At 36.1% G+C, this 14,522-nt stretch overlaps 1 long non-coding RNA gene across 2 annotated transcripts in view; it reads left to right on the plus strand.

Moving 5' to 3' along the window:
* Positions 1-9,815, plus strand: part of LOC105290102 — a 14,084-nt gene extending 4,269 nt beyond the window's left edge. Inside the window, exons 2-4 of one of the 2 annotated variants that reach the window (XR_895714.2) lie at positions 7,407-7,497; positions 8,142-8,189; positions 9,054-9,815. This is a non-coding gene — a long non-coding RNA (uncharacterized LOC105290102). Of the gene's footprint in view, positions 1-4,440; positions 5,089-7,406; positions 7,498-8,141; positions 8,190-9,053 lie in introns of those variants that run through there. The other variant, XR_002779608.1, reaches the window with a different exon arrangement.
* Positions 9,816-14,522: the final 4,707 nt, after the last annotated feature.

Below are 14,522 nucleotides of genomic sequence, written 5' to 3' on the forward strand. Positions count from 1 at the left end.
CTGATATCTTGGGATAAACGCTTAAGTTAAGGAAAGAAAATGCATCACTCGTACACTGTGACATGACAGGGCGTTCCCTAGGCAAAATAACGAAGTCGCGATGCCTTTTAAGCTGCTTTATTTTGTTTTCCACTCAGAATCATTTTCCTTGTGGGAGTCCCAAATAAAAAGAGCCTTCCGGATATAGCAACGTTAAGTAAAAGAGTGACAGGGTTTTAAAACAACAGAAAATAGAACGGAGAATGGAGAGTTATTGGATGGTCTGAAAATTCTAGTCACACTCAAAATTTTTCTTTAAACTCTATCCCTTACCCCCAGACCCCACCCCCAAACACTCTCCTAAGGAGGTATTGTGTTATCTTTAGTTAGCTTTAAAACACGGATGTATATTATGTATGCATGTTTTATGTATGTATGTATGTGTTTTAGATTGTGTTTTACATAGATTATGTATTAAACATAATGAACTACAAACCCCAGAAGGCTCTTTGATGAAGTGGTAAGATAAATGGCATGTGCTTCAAAAAACATTAAGAGAGGAAAATGGATGGAGTATAGTTGAAAGGAGATTAGCCCTGAGTTTTGCTCATATTGAAGCTGGACAAGGAAATGGATGTTCATTATAGTATTCTCCACTTTTGTATACATTTGAAATTTTCCATGATAAAAAGAAGAAACAAACTTTTAATTGCAGTATAGCACACATATAGGAATATGCATGCATACACTCTAAGTATACTGCTCTTTGAATTTTTCCAAACCAAATGCACTAGTTTGAGCAGCAGCAGCAGAAGTAACCCATATCCAGGATGAATTTATTTTTGGTGTGACAAGACGTTCTCAGCTCATATAATACTTTTTCTGCCTTAGACCTGGAATCAATCATTTCTCCAAGGAGCCCTTCTTTTAGTGGGATAGTGATATTTAGAGATAATAACCTGGATGCTACAAGTGCCCGTTACCGGGTTGATTATTGCTTCTAAGTCTTTTTAGTGGACAAAGCTAAAAAATTTACATACATATTGTTTGAGAAAATGCATTGTGCATTTATACCAGTATTTCCAAAATTGCAAATTTAGAGTTACACAGATTTTACTTAACTTTGATTTTATATGGGTATCTCTTTTGAAAATCTATATGCCTAATGGTATAACATAATTATGAATGTGAAACTGTGGATGAGGGGGGACTACTGTAACAAAACACAATCGGGACTGATCTCATATTCACAGCCTCAGGGATTATGCAGGCCATGTACATGGTGGAAAGGGAGGAGAGAGATCTTAGAATCCTGCCTGACACAGAGTATAAGCCACAAGAGAAAAAGACTTATTTGGTAAATTGAAGATCGGTGTAATAAGCGTGATCTGAGACTTTGAAGATATAAATTCAAGCTATAGCTTCACCAATAAGCTGTGTTATCACTGTCAAGACACTTAACTTATTTGGCCCCAATTTTATCAGACTTAGAATGCTGATCATGTTACCTGTTATATATTATAGAGTGATTATGAGACTTAATTGAGGTAATGTAGGTGAATATGTTTTACTCAACTATAAAGTACTATGTAAATATATTAGTTATTACAGTTAATGTTTTGGGTGACAGAGATCCACTTTAATGTGTAATTTCCAAATAGAGAATAAAAGAGGAGCAAATTAGAGAAGGTCCCAGAAGCCAAGATCAAGGGGCTTAGATTTAATTCAGCAGGTGATTTGGAGCTGAAGGAGGACTTAAATAGAGGGCCTGGGTCCAAGAAACTGGCAAGAAAGATTATTCTTAAGGCAGAATGAGTTTCTATGGCGATGAGAGACAAAGGAGCACACTGAGGACAAGGTTAAAATAATTAACATGGGAAATCAGTAAGAAACAGACCAAGACCTGGGATGTAGAGTTGAAAGAAAGGGATGGAGAAGAGCTTTTACAGTCTACTTTCGTTTTTCACAGAGGCACATCCATGTGAAGCATTTCTATCAGACATGGTCCCTCGCTGTCCTTGGGGTGTATAGAGAATAGCAACTGATTTTAATAGCAATAAGAAGGCAAATCTACTGCACTAGTGATATGATATCATACCCTAAGGCTAAGTACTTTATTCACATTTGTGGGGTGAGGAGTTTTGTGTTCAGCTGTGCTGGAACTTTCTTGCAGCATCCATCCTCTTTATCACAGGTAATTAGCAGCTGCCTGCTCATAACAGAAAAGCTCAGCGCAGCCACAATTGGTGCTGCGCCAGGTTGCAAGGAATAATCAATTTACTCTATTCTTGATATTCCAGATAGAGAGTGGAATTTGTCTTCAGAGAACCTAGAGCCTAACTTGATTCCTAACTAGCTGTGGCTTTGTAGCCGCAAGTGACACAACTAGTAGTAGTAGGATATAGTAGTTAAACACATAGATTCTGGAGTCAGCTTTCCTGTGTTTCCATCCCAGCTTCTTAATTTACTAGTTGTACATCCTAGGAAAACTTAACTTCTCTCTCAGTTTTCTTACTGGAAAAAAAAAAAAAAGGCGGGGGGAGTAATTATAACCTAATATCATAAAGTTTTTGGGACAATTAATTGATTGTTAATCATGTAAAGTGCTTAGAACAATGTTAAGCACTCAAAAAATAATTATTCTCTGGCTTTAACAACATTTATTTAGCTTCCTGAACTTCAGGTTTTATATTTGTAAAGTAAGGCAGTTGAACTCAATCTTATTTTTAGGGTATCTTCCAACTAACATTCTTTTCTCCAATATGATGCATGTTTTTATTTATTGTAATGCCAGTATTTTATGCTCTGATGTCATTATGCTTTAATTATTGCTGCTTTATTTAAATTCATTCTCTGGTGAATAGTGGTACTGTCCCCACTTCACTGTTCTTCCTTGTTAGAAGTCGTTCGTATGCCTTCACAATCTTTAAAAGAAATTTTAAAAGCAATGTGTTGTTTTGCATTAAAGTATAGTTAAAAAGGCTGGACTTACAGGTTACTTAGTGACTGCAAAAGAAAAAGTGTACTTTTATAATGGAGATATTTGGCTATCATTACTTTAGTATCACTAATAGAAGGACATTCTGACATTGAGTGCTTCTGTATGGAAATTCTCTAATTACTTGATCAAGTCAGACTTAACTTTCAGTTCATAAGAGATTCAGGAGACAGAGGAACAAGTTAAACGGCACAAGGAAACAATCAGAAAAATCCAGAATGTGAGACATTTTACAAGATTCTTCAAAATGTCAATGTTATACATATAAAAAAGTAATAGAATAGATTAAAAGAGACTTAAGAGATATACCAAATGCAATGAGTAAAAGTCTTGATTGCATTCTGGTTCAATTCAGGGGAAAATATAAAAGATTTTGGGACATTTGGAGAAATTCGAATATGGATTGGTAGTAGACTACATTATGGAATTTTTGCTAATTTTCATAGAAGTATTAACGACATTGTGGTTAATTAGGAAAATGTTCTTTTTTATATATACAAAATGTGTTTATTGGGATGTTTCCTCAACTTATTTTGATTCAGGGTGCATTTAGTGCTGCTTCTTTCTGAAGGAGCATCCTTCTGTAAGCCTTGCTTTTCCTCCTGTAGGCTGACAGAGGACATAAAATTTAGGGAAGAAGCAAAGTTAGAGGACTCACATTTCCTAATTTCAAAACATATTACAAATCTACAGTAATCAAGACAGTGTAGTATTGGTATAAGGACAGACATATAGATCAATGGAATAAAATTGAGAGTCCAGAAATAAACCCACATGTGTGTGGTCAGCTGATTTTTGACAAGGGTGCTGTTATGGTATGAACACATCTCCCTTAAATTCATATGTTGAAACCTAACCCCCAATGCGATAGTGTTAAGAGGTGGGGCCTTTGAGAGGTGATTAGGTAATGAGGGTGAAACCTTCACGAATGGGATTAGTGGCCTTATAAAAGAGACCCAGACCCCTCTCTTTCCCCTTTCATCATGTGAGGACACCGAAGAAGGTGCCATCTGTGAACCAGAAAGCAGACCTTCACTAGACACTAAATCTGCTGGCACCTTGATCTTGGACTTCCTGGTCTCCGAAGCTGTGAGAAATAAATGTCTGTTCTTTATAAGCTAGTTTATGGTATTTTGTTATAGCAGCACAAATGAACTAAGACAAGTACCAGGCCCATCTGATGAGAAAAGAATAATCTTTTCAACAAATGGTACTGGGAAACTGAATATCCAAATGCCAAAGAATGAAGTTGGATCCTTACTCCACATCTTTTATAAACATTAACTAAAAGACTTAAATGTAAGAGCTAAAACTATAAAACTCTTAAAAGAAAACTTATGAGTAAATGTTCATGATCTTGGATTTGGCAAAGGATTCTTAGATATAATACTCAAAGCATGAGCTGTTAATAAAAGAAAAAAATAGATAAATTTCATCAAAATTGAAAACTTTTTCCTTCACAGGACACCATCAAGACAATTAAAAGACAAGCTACAGAATGAGAGACAGTATTTGCAAATCATACATCTGATAAGGAGCTTATGGCCAGAATATGTAAAGAACTCTGACATTTCATCGACAAAAAGACAATCCAATTAAAAGAATGGACAAAAGATTTAAACAGATGTTTCTTCAAAGAAGATATATGAATGGAAAAATAATCACATGAAAAGTTGTTTAACACCATTTGCAATCAGGGAAATGCAAATCAAAGCTACAATGAGATGCCAATCATATTCACCAGGATGGGTGAAATAAAAAAGATAGACAATAACAAGTACTGATGAGGATGTGGAGAAATTGGAACACTCATACACTGCTAGTGGTATTGTACAATGGTGTAGCCACTTTGGAAAAAGAGTTTGGTAGTTTCTCAAAAAGTTAAACTTAGAGTTACCATATGAGCCAGCAATTCCAACCTCTGGTATATATCTAAGAGAATTAAAAACATGTCTAACTCAAAACTTGAATACAAATATTCATAGCGTAATTCATAATAACCCTAAAGTAGAAACAACCCAAATGTGTATCAACTGATGAATGAATAAACAGAATGTGATATATCCACATAATGTACTATTATTTGGCAATAAAAAAGAACGTAGTATTGATATGTGCGAAAACATGAATGACTCTTGAGCGCGTGTAGACAACTTGCCAAGTTGGAGGGAGCCATCTACAAGAGATTATCTTTACTTTTAACATCAGTTGCAAGTTTGGGGGTTCCTAAAGCCACTCTTTGATTTGATAATTCTTTAGAAGGACACACAGAACTCCGTGAGTGGTATTATTACAGGGAAAGGATATAGATTAAAATTAGCTAAAGGAAGAAGTGCATAGGGCAGAGTCCAGGAGGATCCAAACGTGGAGCATCTACTTATCCTCTCCCTGTGTAGCCAGGACAGCATTACTCTCCCAGCACCAGTGTGTGACAGTAGGCAGGGAGTATTGTCAACCAGGGAAGCTCACCTCGGCCTCGGTGTCCAGATTTTTTATTGGGCCTCTATCATATAGGCATGACTGATTGCCTGTGTGGTTGATCTCAGTCTCCAGCCCCTCTAGACATTTACTGATACTGTGTGACTTATAGCCCCCACCTTATATCACATTGCTGGTCTTTCTGGCCAGCCCCCACCCTAAGGCTATTTGATGCGGCCAGCCCCCACACTAAATCAAAAATTTAAGACTACCTGGTGACCCATGGCTCCCAGGCAAACAAAGGCACTCCTATTAGCCATGACATTTCAAGAGCTTAGAGATTACTTCCCAGAACCTGAGGATAAAGGCCAGATCTCTGGGCAAGGTTAAATTCTTTGCTATAGAAACCTTGAAAACATGTTGCTTAGTGAAAGGAGCCAGTCAAAAAAGGCTAGATGTTGTCTAATTCCATTTATATAAAATTTCCAGAATAGACAAATTCTTAGAGACAAAGATTAATAGTTACCTGAGGCTGGGTTGAGTAGGGATGAGAGATGGGAAAAGTGAGTGACTGCTAATGGGTACAGGGTTTCTTTCTGGAGTGCTGAAAAATTACGTAGTGCTGATGGCACCACAACTCCATAAATATACTAAAAACCATTGATCTGTACACTGAACAAGGTGAATTTAATGGAATGTGAAATATATCAAACCTATAAAAGCAAAGTCAAGCAAAATGTAGAATTTATAAAATGAATAAATGAAGAAAAAGTATGATATAATATCCTTTCATTCATTTTTTTCCCAAATGAGCATTAGAATTATTTTGTTGAGTCTTTTATTAAAAAGTCTGTAGAAACATCATCATTGACTTGACCATAAATTAACTTAGAGAGATGATATCTTTACAACTTTATGTCTCAGGAACACTTTAGGTTTTGACATATTAAAATCTTTCATATCTTCCAATAACATTTGAAGTTTTCTTTACATAGATTGTACACATCTCTCAGAATATTGATTTTTAGGTATTTCACTTCTTTGTTATCGTGAATGCAATCTGTTTTCATAAGATTACTAAATATAACAGTAATTTTTAGTAAGCAAGCCGAGTGTTCTGAAATGCGTTAGTTTATGAGTAAAATCAATTTTTTTTATTGTATATTACTTAAAGTTAGGGTCAACTTGTATTTGGAGAAATTTGCTCCTATATCTTCTTCCTGGGACTGAGTAATTCTTTGGGTTGATGCATAAGAAAGCAGCTTTGCTCTCAGCTCCTTCCCTTCTCTAGCTCTGAGACTTCCTGTTTAAAAGCACCGTGAGACCTCTTGACCCCATTTCTTTCCAGATTTAATTATTCTTTTTGAAAGTTGGCTGTAACCTTAAGGGGATTTGAAACACAGGGCTCCAGTGGAGATGAAGCTTTAGACCCAAGATAACTATCCCTTTTTCTATTGAACAGCTTGGAAGGGGAACAATTTGCCCCTTGCCCTGAGCACTGTCATTTGTTTTGATCATGTTCATTTCTATCAAGTGTGCTGCTGGCTCAGAAAACAGCCATCTGATACCTGAAGTGACTCCTTACATGACTCCCTTGTCTTTTCTCTAGTGACGAGATATTCCACCAGAAAGTGCCTGTTCGTGGACTAAGGAGCTACAGTGTATGCAGATGGCTATGATTTAATAACTCTAATGGGAAAAATACTGGAACGATAAGAATAGCTATTGTTTGTTGATGTACTCTTCTATACCTATTTATCTTATTTAACTCTTACAACAATCCGATAAGTAGTTAACTCTTATTATCCCATTTTACAGATAGAAAATGGAGGCTTAGAGAGGTTATGTAAGTTGCCCCAAATGACAAATGGAAAATGACTAATCTGGAACTTATACCCAAAGAATTGGTTCTTAACCACTATTCCATACTGGCTCTCAAGTGAAAGATTTTTTCTAAGAAATCTGGAATCAAACAGACTTGAATTTGAGTCCTGCCTCTTTTGCTTCCTAGCTCTGTAAACTTCAGCAAGTCTATCTACTTCACAAGGCTGTGAGGATGACATGAGATAATGAATGTCAAGTGCTTAAGTGCTTGGCTCACAGTGAGTACTAAATAAATATTAGCTGTTAGTCTTCAAAAATGTATCAAAAATTTATCAAGTGCTTTTTCAGTACCAAACCGTGTGCTCATTTGGGAAGGGGTGGGAGTACGCACAAAGTTAAATACTGCATAGTCCGTCCTACAGACCTCTTAGGGGGTTGATAGATCTGGGGTTTGTGGGCTGAATCTGGCCCTCAGAAGTGTTCTATATGACCTACACATGCTTTAAAACTTTTGAATTATTTGCAGACATTTAAAAATGGGGAGATTTTAAGATTTTAATTTTAGTAAAAATCTGGATTTCCAACTTCTTTTGAAAACCAGTAGAACTGGCAACACTGGGCCTGCATTCTCGCATGGCAGCAATGATCTAGAATGCAGTTTGCCATGTGGGAATGTAGGCCACAGTCCCCACCACTCCCTATTGGATCAAAAGCTGAGGGAGTCATTGGCCATTCATTGTTGCAGTCTCTTATGAAGAAATAAACTGCTTCATGTACCTATGATGCTCTTATAAGAAAATAAAAGGTAGGTCAAGGGAACTGCATGACTTAAGAAAAATGGACAATGTTTTTGTTTTTAAACGCCAGGATTATTCTCATGTCTGACATGCTTCACTTATTTTTTATTATCTTGCTTCCGTAGGCATTTGAATTTGCAGCCCCTGGTATAAAAAGATAATCTCAGAATGTGGTAAGTGTCATGCTGGAGGCAAGCCCAAAATGCTTTAGAAGTACCAGGGAGAGGCACATAAACAGGTCTGGGGGTCGGAGTATGCTTTCTCTATTGTCACTTGACCAAGATTATGTGCCATTAATAGGTGAGGCCCAGAAAGACAGTGGCAGAGGTTTGGGCGGTGGGCAGAGTCGGGGAGCTGTTTAAGTAGATGGAACAGCATGAGAAAGGGCTCAGAGGTAGCAGCAGAAGCCTCTGTCTTTGATCTATTGACCTGCCTTTGACCTTCCTACTCAGACTGCCACCCAAGGTGGGTAGTGTCTTTGGCTCTTTCATCCCTAGGAGAGAAAAGATGACTGAACTTAGTCAATGGCTGTGCCCTTCTGGCTCCACATACCAGCCACACTCACATCCCTAGGTTCTACTGACTCCCCAGACACACAGATAAGCTTGGAGACCACCCCTCAAAATCCTATCCATACAGGCTCCTAATAGGAATCTTTATACCCATTACCCAGTTATGCACCAACAATGATATAGGGCTATTCCTTCAGAGAAGAGGCTGAGAATATTTTAGTATTTACATAATAGAAGTCAGAGTCTGTGTGGCCGGTGGAATTTCTACCCTTTCCCTATAAAATAAACCACCCCTAAATACTTGTTCCTGAAAAGGCAAGTTAAATTCCTCCTAGGGCAATAAGAGAAACCTCCAGTGGTGAGAGAGTTTTTCTGGGAGGAATCCAGAATAGTGGAGAGAAGGAATCTTTTCTCAACATGAGAACGGAAGCCTTTTAGAATGGGCAGGGCCAGGCTCAGCCCAAAGGTAAAGTAACTTTCTTCATAATGGGTAGACTTTGATAATTTTTTTTTTAATTGATTTAGGGCATCCATCCAGCAAGGGAACTAGCAGGCCTAGATGTGACTGATGAGAAGGTTGACTGAAAGTGAAGGATGTAAGCCTATCCTTGCTGATGGCTCCACATACCAGCCACACTCACATTCCTACCAGGAGTCTGAGAGACTTGGCAGAGGCTGGGTAATGGCTGAGGGTGGGTGAAAACTGAGGATGGAAGATTTCCCTTGTGGAGTTCAAGGTCAAGTTCAACCTACAGTTAAGAACTCTTCTCCAAACCATAATAAGATATCACTCACACCCACTAGGATAGCTATCTTTAAAAAGAGAGACAATAACAAGTATTAGTGAAGATGTGGAAAAATTGGAACCCTTGTACATTGCTGGTAATAAAATGTGGTATATCCATACAACAGAATATTATTTGGCAATAAGAAGAAGTAAACTACCAATATATGAATCAACATATATGAACCTCAAAAACATTAAAAGAAAGAAGCCAAAAAAGACCAGATAGTATATTATTCCATTTATATTAAATGTCCAGAATAGGCATATCCATACTGAATGTGGATAGTGGTTGCCTGGGGTTGGGCCAGGGAGAGAGGAGCAGAGGGGAGGACTGAGAAAGAGAAGCGACTGCTAATAGCTATGGGTTTCTTTTTGGAGTGTTGAAAACATCCTAAAATATTTGGTGGTAATGGTTGTGCAACTCTATGAATATTATAGAAAGCACTGAATTGTATACTTTGAAGGGATGAATTTTATGATATGTGAATTATATCTCAATAAAGCTGTTATTAAAAAGAAAATCTCTGCTCCAAGTTTCCTCTGACTTCCTCTGAGATAATTAGTATCCACGATGGACTTTGCCTCTTATCCTATTTTTATTTTTTAATTCCTGAGCCTCCCTTTACTGATTAACTCCTTAGCTGATGGTTTTACTTAAGGTTCAGCCTTTTCTAGTGGTTATGCCCCATGAAGGTAGACTCTCAACTTCACCACTACTTGTATGATCTTGAGCAAGTTAATTAGCTTCTTGATGTCAATTTCCTCATTTGAAAAAATGGGGATAATAATTGTACCTCTTTAAAGGTTAAGTGTGAAGATAAAATGACTATAAATAAAGCCTATTTAGAACAGTACCCAATATAGTGCATAGTAAATTCTATATAGTATTTGTAATGATTATTTGTATATTAAATCTTAGAATAGTGTTGAGTACATAGAGTGCTCTATAAGTATTAGCTATTGTTATTATTATTAATAATTTATTTTTATTAGAATACTGGCTAACTTGCCCAAGACTTTATTGTTCTGCTGTTGATGAACATCTGAGCTGTTTCCAGTTTGGGGTTATTCATGAATGATGCAGCTTTGAATATTTTTTTATCACTTTCTCTAGAGTATACATTAGGAGTAGATTGCACATTTACAGGTAGGTGGATCTTTCTGTTCCCAGATAATGCCAAACCATTTTCCAGAGCAGTTGTTTCAGTTTATAATCCCACCTCCAACACTTGATATGCTTGTAGTGTAAAATTTACATCAGCTACGTAATGATGGCATCGATTTTAATTTGCATTTTCCTGATTACTAATGAAGACATACCTTTGATTTTCTCTTTGGTGAAATTCCTGTTCAAGTCTCTTGTCCATTTCTTACTGAGTTATATGTCCTTTTTTGTGTTGATTTGTGAGAATTCTTCATGTGATTTGGAAACTAGTCCTCCGTCTATAGCATCTTCTACTGCTCTGCTTGTCTTTATGCTCCAACAATGTGGTACATTTTAATGAACAGAAAGTTTTAATTCTTAAGTAAAAAAAGTATGAATCTATTTTATTATAGATAGTGCTATTTGTTTCTTGATTAAGAAATTCTTCCTCGTTCCAAAGTCTTGAACATGCTTTCCTGTATTATCTTGTAAAGTTTTTATAGTTTTTCCTTTGATACTTAGGTCAATTCCATCTAGAATCGACTATTGTACAATGTGAGATAGGAGTGCAGTTTCTATTTTTTCTACTTGGATGCTCAATTTTATCAGATCATTTATTTTAAAGTCTGTTCTTTTCTCACTGATGTGCAGGCCACCTCTGTGATATAGCAAGTGTCCATATATGTAGATCTGTTTGAGGCATCTTCATTATATCTCTTGTATAGCAAGTCCTACCCTGTTCTTATGTGTTTCATTGTGGCCTTTACTTTGAAAACCAGCTTATCAGTTTCAACCAACCAACCAACCAACCAACCAACCAACCAACCAACCAACCAATAATAGACAAACAGAGAGACAGACAGATACATACATACATACATACATACATACATACATACATACATACATACAAACAAAATAGTTTTTCCAATTGGTATACATCTCAAGATCTAATTGGAAGGTAGTGGGCAGGGACTTTTTCATTTCCATCTGGAAGTAAATGAAGAAGCATAGATTTAGTTGCTGCTCAAAATTGCCTTATTCTAGGGACATCAGTATGAAATTGAAAACAACAGCCAGAGAAGGGCAGAGCCCAGAGAATCACTGAGCATAAAGTCAGAACATGTCTTCTCAGTCCTTTTTTACCTCTGGGTGCTGCACCTCCATCAATTTGACTTGGGTTTTCTGTTACTTGCAACCAAAAGCATCCTAACATTAATAAAATATCTTAAATACAGACTTGAATACAGAAGCAAGTAAAAAGGTATCTTAGTGGAAAGGAAAACAGCTGTCACAAAAACTATGAATTTTATTCTACAGGAATATGCAATAATAATGATAATGATGACAATTATAGCTAACATTTACTGTGATAAGAAATGTACATTTATGATCTTATTCAATGGCCGTAACCTCCCAGTGTTGTTCTTTTTCCAGACCCAGAGATGGTAAGTAACTCTTACAATGTCACACGGCAATTAGGATTCAGATAGTCTGTCTGAATCCAAGACACTCATCGGTTGCTGTTTCAACTTAGAATTCTTTATTAAATAGAGAAAATGAAACACTTTGAGAAGAGCAAGAGTAAGGTTTTTAGGAAAAGGGTAGTTCTACCTCACTACTAGTAGGGACATAAATGGCTATAACCTTTCTAAAGAGCAGTTTGAAAGTATATATTAAAATGTTTACATTCTGAAAATGTTTATAGAAGTATTCTTTTAACTGCTAATTCTACTTTTAAAAAATGAATAGTGCCCCATAATGAAGATTTTTTAAGGATGTTCATAGCAGCAAAATTTTTAGTAGCAAAAATAGATTAAATAAATGTTGGGAACTAAAATACTAATGCAACTATTAAGAATAATGTTTTAGAATTTTTAATGACAAGAAAAATATACTATCTTCAGTGAAAAAAGCAGATTACAAAACAATATTCACAGCAGGATTTCTATTACATATATTATTTAAAAGACTAGAAGGATATACTGTAAAACAATAGTAGTGATTATCTCTGCAAGGTACGATTATGGATAATTTAAATTTTCTTCTTTGACTTTTCTAAAATTTTCAAGTTTTAACCATAAACTTGCAGAACATTTTATTTATGAAAATTTCAAACATATTCAAAAGTAGAGAGAATAGAAAAATGAACCTGATGTATTCACCACCAGCTTTAACAATTTTCCACACAGGGTCAATCTTGCCCATCATATTCTTTCCCACTCCCTCCCCTGGATCATTTTGAAACAAATCTCAAACATCATATTTCCTTTGTGAAAATTTCAGCATGTCTGTCTAAAAGATAAGGACTCCTTTTTAATAAACCACAACCACAGTACCATCATCACATCCAAATTTAAAAAATAATTAATTCCTTCAGATCACAATATCATCAAATATCCAGTCAGTGTCAGCGTTTCCCTGATTGTCTTAAAATTTGTATGCATTTTATATTTTTTATGTTTTATTGGTTTTGCTTTTCAGTATATGTGGTTCATTTGAGTCGAGAGCCAAATAAGTTTTATCCGTTGTGATTGGTTGATATGTCTCATATCTTACTTATAGGTTCCCCTCCACCTCTATTTTTTTCATGCAGTATTTATCAAAGAAACTGGGTCATTTTTCTTGTAGCATTTTCCATAGCCTCTATTTTATATCTTCACGATGTTGTTCCTCCTCTGTCTCCTGTAAATTCTTCATTAAATCTAAAAGCTTGATCAGATTCAAATTTCTGTTCTGCTTTGTTTTTTGTGGTGGGGTGGAGGGAGGGATAAAGGAACTTCAGAGATGGTGGTGTTTACTTCTATTAGGAAGATCTAAATTCTGGTGGTCATTCTTGTGATGTTAGCAGCCATTTATGATCATTGCTACACACATAAATCATTAGGAATTGCAAATTGGTGATGTTCTATCATTCCTTTTCCATTTATTAGCTGGAACACTTCTGTAAAAGAGAATTTTCTCTTCATCGACTATTTAATTATCCTTCAGAACAGATCACAAAGAGGATGAATGCCCAATCCGTTCTCTTTAATGACCAGTTTTTAAAATAATTAGGTGGTTTCCTAGCATTCTTCAAAGGTGACCTAATTTTTTTTTTTTTGTGGAGTATCATTATAAACTCACTGACTTAAAAATACTTGATGTGCTTCAATCCATTGATGTTTTTAGCTGATTAATGATCATATCGTCCCACCTTTAGCAAGTAGAAGACTCTTTCTGTTGACTTCTGAGTCTTTTTGACCCAACCCCAGTAATTTTTGATAACTTCCATGCTTTCTTTTATGACAAGATATTCCAGGATCATTGAATTCATTTCCATCCCCAGATGTGGAATGAGTTATTTCTCTAAGTAGCCTCATTTTCTTTTAGTGGGACAATCTGTGTACCAGGAGGTGATGAATAAATGACTTTTTAAATAAAAGGAATAACAGACACTGGACGGTGAATGACAGTATAAAGTAGATAGAACTATAAAAGCGTTACAGTCTAAGATTCCTTTAGAGATAGGGACATAGTCCCCTACAACTCAACAGGAATGCCCACTCCACATCACGGACATGACCCCCAGTCATCAAGAAGACTTAAACAAATGGTTCAGCAAACTTATGTAACAAAGATGTGTAAAACTTTTAAAAAGGTATATATGTGGATAAGTCCTAGTTATCTGGAAAATTAATATAAATAGAATGCTTCATTCACCGGAACCGTGGTTCTTAGGCTTACGGTGCAGAAAAGAGTCATTTAAGGAGCTTGTCAAAATACAGATTTCTGCGTCCCCCTCCAGGCCCTCTGAACCTAGGAATAGGGCTTGGAATTTGTATTTTAATAAGACTTTCAAGTGGTTTTGAAGCAGGTGTTCCTATCAACTACCCTTTGAGGAACACTGTTAGATAGATAGATAGATAGATAGATAGATAGATAGATAGATAGATAGATAGATAGATAGATGATAGGTAGGTAGATAGATAGATAGACAGACAAACAACGTAGGGGGAAGAGGGGGTATGCCTCAAAAGAATGCAACTTGGAGCATACTTCTGAGAACGAAACCACATTTTAA

Source organism: Pteropus vampyrus, unplaced genomic scaffold (genome assembly GCF_000151845.1).
Source record: "Pteropus vampyrus isolate Shadow unplaced genomic scaffold, Pvam_2.0 Scaffold32, whole genome shotgun sequence".
NCBI lineage: Eukaryota > Metazoa > Chordata > Mammalia > Chiroptera > Pteropodidae > Pteropus > Pteropus vampyrus.